The sequence below is a fragment of the Octodon degus genome, unplaced genomic scaffold (assembly GCF_000260255.1).
Source record: "Octodon degus isolate 3935 unplaced genomic scaffold, OctDeg1.0 scaffold00084, whole genome shotgun sequence".
Classification (NCBI taxonomy): domain Eukaryota; kingdom Metazoa; phylum Chordata; class Mammalia; order Rodentia; family Octodontidae; genus Octodon; species Octodon degus.
This window is the reverse complement of record NW_004524660.1, coordinates 8,336,831-8,343,195: the sequence shown is the minus strand read 5'-3', so window position 1 is coordinate 8,343,195 and position 6,365 is coordinate 8,336,831. Positions and strand designations below refer to the sequence as shown.

The 6,365-nt window shown below is 45.8% G+C and overlaps 1 pseudogene; it reads left to right on the top strand.

Moving 5' to 3' along the window:
* Positions 1-1,136: 1,136 nt before the first annotated feature.
* Positions 1,137-2,078, top strand: LOC101576516 (annotated as a pseudogene).
* Positions 2,079-6,365: the final 4,287 nt, after the last annotated feature.

Below are 6,365 nucleotides of genomic sequence, written 5' to 3'. Positions count from 1 at the left end.
AAGATTTGTCAAATATGAATGATTTTTTGTGTGTTCAAGTTCATCCTCAGCAAATCCTACCCATTCACGCCACGGTTTGTGTACTAACAGAGATTGTACCTGAAAACATATTGGAAAGTGCACGTGTGCCACGTGGTGTCATCACAAGCATGTCCTGACCTCGGCTGAGCACTTCATGAGCCTGTGGTCTGCTTCTCGGCTCCCACAACCCATCTCAACAGCGTCCACTGCATAGGTTTGTTTTAGAGTCTCTGTTCTATTTTATTCCATAAAGTTTTGGTTTTCGTCCTGACCCTGTCTTCTGTGCACAGAGACTGAATCCTGTAGTGTGTGCCAACAACTGACTAGTTAACTAACTTGCTAAAGAAACTGGTTACTATAACTCCGTTATTCTATAGAACATTTGGACAAAGTGTAGCGACTCACATTGCCAAATACACGTAAAGCTTTTCGTGGCTTGTACATCTTTTCAAAGTGATGACTCTTTTGCCTTATTTAAGCTACATACTGAGGACTATGATAAGGCTGTAACAATACTCAACAGATGTTTGTTCAAGGAATGAATGGATTTTAGGAATTTTTGTCTAATATGGAATATGACAGTACAGAATTGACCATTTTGCTTCTATAAGTTAGGAGAACCCTAACAAATTGAAAATAGTATTTGTAATTTCAAGGTATTTAAATAAAACAATCATGAGTTTATTTAACCTAGAATCCATGGCTCATATCATTATCTTAGCTTTTATATCACAGAAAACTATCTAAAGCTGTTCAACAGACATTTTAGCTTACGTAGTCTTAATAAAATTTTGAATAAATCAGACTTGACTAATGTGCTTAGAAAAAAACTTTTAAAGAACTGCATTTTGAAAAATGCTTTTCTGAATGTATAAGATTTTGAAAATTGTTGTTTTAAGGACAACTCAGTAAATGCTTGTTATATGTTTTTGAAATGCCTACCACAGTGTTAGGTCCTCTGATGGGAATAAATGAGTTGAAAGAAAAAAAATCCATCTGTGTTGATGGAATTTAGGCAACATGTTAGATATATTTCTTTGAAATAAAAATTAGTTCTGCCTCAAGTCCCGCACTGTAGGCTCTTCTGGGCTGCCCAGTCCTTGGCTGGGGTAGAGATGGCCACCAATGTCCTACTGCACGAGAAAATCTGGCTCGACAAGTGCAAGTATGATGATACAGGAAGGAAATTCTGCGAGCAGATGAAGGGGTCTGTGGCTGGCGCTGCCTGCCAGGAGAATGGTGTCAGTGTGATCTTCCGCGACGTTGAAAGAGCCAGAGAAAACATCCAGAAATCCCTGGCTGCAAGCGCTGGCCCTGGGGTCTCCAGTGCGCCTGGTGGAGACCACCGCGGTGAGCTTGCTGTCCAGATTGCCAGCCTGGAAGTGGAGAACCAGAACCGCAGAAGCGCGGAGCAGGACCTGTAGCAGGCCATCTCTAGACTGGAGGCCCGGCTGAACGCCCTCGAGAAGAGCTCACCCACCCATCGAGCCCCAGCTGTGGGGCTCCCGTGAGCCAAGGTGCAGCGAAGAAGGTGGCCACACCAGCAGAGGATGACGAGGACAATGACACTGACCTTTTTGGCAGTGAGGAGGAGGAGGAGAAGGAGGACAAGGCAGCGGCCTGGTTGCGGGAGGAGAGGCTAAGGCAAAAGGCACGAAAAACATCCCAGAAGCTCTCGCTGGTGACCACGTCCTCCGTCCTCCTGGATCGCAAACCTTGGGATGGCGAGACTGACGTGACCAAGCGGGAGGCCTGAGTGCGCTCTGTCCGGGGCATGGGCTGCTCTGGGCGGCTCCACGCTGGGCCCGTGGGTCACGCTCCCGCAAGCTGCGGACCGGGTGCGTGGAGGGGACGACCAGGAGGGCGCCGGCTTGCTGCAGGAGGAGGTCACCAAGGCGGAGGAGCAAGCGCAGTGCACACACCACGGCTTCCAACGAGAGCTGAAGCCCAGGGCGCGTGCGCGCAAGGAGGGAACACTGACGCTCCGCAGAGAAAAAGAAAAAATATTTCTGCCTCACTTAGAGGTACAGTTAACGAAACGTCAGCGCGAGCTATAGGAGACCAAAACGCTTCCTGTGGACGTGGGACGTAGCCTTTTGTTTTTGAAATGAATTTGAATACAGGGGAAACAGTTTTAGAGTTCAGGAGCGTTAGCCCATATATCGTAAATAGAAAAATCAATATTTTCTTTGCAGAAAAGATACAAAGCTGTAAAGGAGCCTTGGTACAGGTTGGAGCGCAGTACACGCAACACTAAGTCGGTGTCTATTGATGCTTCCTCGGAAGAGACACGAAATGAGCGATCAGCGCAAGTTCTGTGCTGTCTGGGCGCATTAGCTGTCCTCCAAAAATGCACATTTTATTACTCAAGATCTTAGGAAAAAGCAAGTGGGTCACTCCACAGTGTGCAGTTGAAGAGTATGATAAGCAGCCTTATTAATAGGAGTGCGAAGATTTAAGGAACTCGAAAGGGGCTGCGAGCACCTCGGGACGAGGAGCAGCCCACGTGTGAGCCGATGGAGGGCTGCGAACCAGGTCCCCGCGGAAAGGTGGCCTCTGGGACCACGTCTCGAAAAGCTGCGGGCAAAGCCTGTCCCCGGCAGGAGCAGGCCGCTCAAAGCACACAAACCACCTTTCTTGATCAGCTTTCTTTTGTTCTGGCTGCTTCTTGCTAACTCTGTGTGTGTGTGTGTGTGTCCCCGGACACATTTAGAAAAGTCTAGAGACAGGCTCCCTGCCACAACTCAGCAGGGGTTGTGGGGACCGCTTTAGCGCTCACAAACAAAATGTAATCCTGCACGAAGTATCAGTGGGGTCCGGGTTGAGAGCCCCCTGCATGTTTAATTAGCCAAGTCTAACCAGAAGTCAAAATTAGAAATGACTAGTCAGGAAAAAGGGCAAAATTAAGAGAGAATAGGAGTAAAAGGGGGAAACAAAGCCTTGTGAGTAAGGAGGGGAAGAAGGGTTGAAAGCAGGGCTGGGAATGGGGAAAAAGAAGAATCAAGATGTATCACGTACAGCTACAAATCTCCTATGATAGATGTGATCATTATGTATATCAAAAGTGTACCAATAAAGTTAATTGAAAAAGTGGGAAAGGGCTGAGAAGTACATTTCATTACCATCAGTCTCTGGCTCAGTGTGGGGGCGCACACCCATAATCCCAGCACTGGGAGATGGAAGCAAGAGGATCTCTGCAGGTTCAAGACCAGCCTGAGCTAAAGAGTGAAATCCTACCTCAAAATAAAAAGGAAATTAAGTCTCAGCCTGTTCAAACAGTGTCATGTAGAGAAGGGCAGGAGTATTTAAATATAGAACACCAAGAAATATACTTAACTTTCACAGTTTCCTTAGCTAGTTTGAAGATCATTTGGCAAGAATATGATACATTAAAGAATTTTTAAAATATAGTTGGTTGTTGCAGGGTCTCACTATGCAGCTCGGACTCATGGTGATCCTCCTGCTTTCAGCCTCCTCTGTGCTTGGAGTGACAGTCGTGCACCACCAAGTCCAGACTCTGGCCAGCTCAGCCCGCCCTGAGGCGGGGCTGGTGTGGCATACGGTGCTGGGGATTGAATCGCAGTCCCTGAGCTTGCCTAAGCTTGCCTAAGCAGGCGCTTTAGTCCGCTGAGCTATCTTGCTGGATCAGAAATTCTTGTTAAACAACAACAACAACAACAACAAAATGCCATTTGCTGTGATAGCTCATATTGCTTTGAAAGGAGAACTAATTCATAGTGTTGACCTGATGGTGAAAGCATCCTAAAGGGAAAACGTCGTGAACAATATTAGTTTCCTTAGTAGATTTTTTGTTTTTTTGTTTTTTTGTTTTTTTGTTTTTTTTTGTTTTTGTTTTTGTTTTTGTTTTTGTTTTTTGGCCGGCTCCGAATGCCTTCAGGGCATGTTTGGCTGGCTGCAGTTGTGGGGATCGAACCACAGCAACCTGAGGCTGACCGCTTTGTTGAAGCAGCCACTTGAACAACTGAGCTAAGGGGCAGGCCCCAGTAGATATGTTAATAGCTTATAGAATTGCCTCAACTTGGTAAATACATTCAATACTTTTAACTACTGAATTCAGTTTTACACTAATATTGATATCTGATGATTTTCCTTTAAGTAACATAGAAGAAAAAAATATGCGTTCAACATGCATTTAGACTTCCAAGGACAGGACCACGACTTGTGGTGTTGCTGCACGAGAGCTTCTGGCGTCTATGAGCAGCCTCCTTACCAAGCTTGTACAATTATACTGTCATGGTTTGGGGGTTTTACATGGTGAACAATGTAGTACAGGACGTGTTTGATAGTAGTATTACATAATGAATCACCCAACAATCACATACTATAAGTGCAGAAAATCTATCCACACGCTAAATGCTAAAGCATCCAGCTGAGGGCCTAGAGCTCCTCGCAGTGCCTCCCACGAGTCCAGCTGGAGGCCTGGAGCCCACAACAGTCCCATGCAGGCCCACTTCATGGATCTCTGCTGGAAGGGCCCAAAGCTCAGTGGTGGAAGCTAGGAAGTCTAAGCCAGTGGGAAGAAGGTCTGTGCTAGCAAGCTGAGGGATCTGAACTGGAGCCAGGAAGCGATGCTCAAGGTAAGCACCGCAGCCATCCTCAGCAACAGTGAGGTCCCGAGCTCCTCCAGCCATAAGGAAAGTTGAGTTTCCATCAGGAAAGCCAATGTGACAGGCTTCTTCATTAGGCTGAGCAGTGCACCGTCTTCCCCTCCAGAGCCAGGAATCAATGCACAAGATAAGGACCCAAGCTCCTCCAAAGTTCTTGGGAAAGCCAGCACGACAAGGTCCTCCAGCAGAACAGCCCAAGAGGACTAGAAGCTTCTAAAGGCTGTGAGAGCTTCTCCAGACAGCATCCCTAACAGTGTTGCGGCAGCTTCTCCTGCTCTGCCTTTATGCTGCTGGCAACAGCCCTCAGGTGGGCCTCCTGTGCCCAGCGCCGCACTAGTTTAATTCAGCTGGGTGTGATAAGTTGCCGACCTTTCAGAGATCAGCGACATATACAGCTGACTTTTTGTGATGTGACTTTAAGCTATGTTGTATCACAAGACAACTAAAGTAAAACGAAGTATCAGTTATCTTCCCTTTTTTCAATAAATAGTTGGGAATATATGGGCATTGATCAGTGTGCATTATTAATTAAGAACTCATTTATTTCTGGAAGTTAAGATCATGTGGAGGGCCAGGGAGATAGCTCAGTAGAATAAGTGCTTGCCTGGCAAGCTCAAGGCTCTGATTTCAATCCCTGGTACTGGAAAAAAAAAAAAAAAAAAAAAAAAGATCGTGTGGATATAGTCATTGTTATTAAAATGTTATCAAAAATTAGAGTTCTACGTAGTGCCTATCGAGGTAATGATACAATTTCTAAGAATGCAATTTAAATTTTAAGCAGAAGTTCAGGTCTGCTATTGGTTTGCTATACCGTACAGCTTTTATCACAAGAGAACATCGGCTGTCTGAAGTAGCTCCCCTGGTCTAACCATTTGTTTCACAACCAGCGATTCTTTCCTGTATATTTAATCCTCATGAGGTAGCATGCGGTTGACTGAACCCCACCTCGGCTGCTCTAATGGCCGAAGAATGTGATTCTGAGCCCACCAGTGTAATTATTACAGCCCTGCAACAACTTCCTCTATGCTCCTCAAACAAACCCTGCCAACTCCTCAATTGTGGTCTGCAGTGTGAGAATGCAGACTCTGAATGACTTGTGATGACACAATTTCAGTGCAAAGAGTGACAATTACAGCGCCGAGACCTCACCACTACATGGCCCTTCCTGTGCTGACTCTGCAGGAGCTGATGGCCTGTTCTTACAGCCGCTCATCACAATAAAGCCTTGAAAAGTCTCAGCAGCAAAACCTACATGTTTTGGTTTTCTGTGTGGAGATTTTAGAGGTTGCTTAGCTTTGTTCGAATAATGCACAAGGGCAGCTTTGTATACCTTCATTAACTGAACAAAAGTTGTCTTCACACACCACACTTACGGTTCTCCCCCCACTGTGACTCCAGCGCCTCTGAGCACATGTGACCGCGCCCAGAGAAAAGAATCCCATAGAACCCGTCCTCCAGGAGGCTTCCTGAAGGAGAAGTTGTGCCTTGCAGTGGGGTAGATGGACTCGTGCCGATGTGGGAAATGCCATCAGGGAATTTTTCTTGTCTCTGTACAAAGTAACTCATTTCTTTTTAACGGCACCAATCTCTTCAGTAGCTACATTTCCTTTGGTCAGAACTTTACACACTTGTTCTGGGCCAATATTTAAATGCTTCAGATTTTTCTGTTGTAGTTTTTGCTCCTAGTTTTCACTGTATATCTGAACCCATGGCCCA